The 466-nt window shown below is 52.8% G+C and overlaps 1 long non-coding RNA gene across 2 annotated transcripts in view; it reads right to left on the reverse strand.

Annotated features, from left to right (window-relative positions):
- The window catches only part of LOC108767653 (uncharacterized), a 2,824-nt gene extending 2,378 nt beyond the window's left edge, over positions 1–446 (reverse strand). The window contains exon 1 of one of the 2 annotated variants that reach the window (XR_001940444.1): positions 328–446. This is a non-coding gene — a long non-coding RNA (uncharacterized LOC108767653). Of the gene's footprint in view, positions 1–310 lie in introns of both variants that reach the window. The other variant, XR_001940445.1, reaches the window with a different exon arrangement.
- Between the last annotated feature and the right edge of the window lie 20 nt (positions 447–466).

Below are 466 nucleotides of genomic sequence, written 5' to 3' on the forward strand. Positions count from 1 at the left end.
GCGCCAGCTGAGAATCCCGTCGTCCCCTCATCGAGGCGCCCCGTATCTCTAGCGCACGTCTCGGTCTCTCTATAGGCACGCGCGCTCAAGCTCGCGCGCGCCCACACGCACACGAAAATACATACAGCAGTATACATACATTCACGCCCCTATGTATATTACGTACACGCATACGTATGTATACGCCCGTATATATGCCCTAACACCCGCCCGATGACATTTGGCACGAGTCGCGACGGTAAAGGAGTACATAAAGATAGGATAGGTAAGAGAGAGAAAAAGTAGACTAGGAAAGAAAATAAGTACACACACACAATAAAGACTAACGGTGTCGTTTCACTACTACGTTGTGTGGACGATCGGCACTATCCAGCACTATTAGCTCTCTCTCTCTCTCACACATGCGCGCGCGCGCACACATACGTTTCCCACAGGGGCGAGGGGTACACAGCGGAAGGGGGGGGGG

The sequence above is a fragment of the Trachymyrmex cornetzi genome, unplaced genomic scaffold (genome assembly GCF_001594075.2).
Source record: "Trachymyrmex cornetzi isolate Tcor2-1 unplaced genomic scaffold, Tcor1.1 scaffold713, whole genome shotgun sequence".
NCBI classification, from domain to species: Eukaryota; Metazoa; Arthropoda; class Insecta; order Hymenoptera; family Formicidae; genus Trachymyrmex; species Trachymyrmex cornetzi.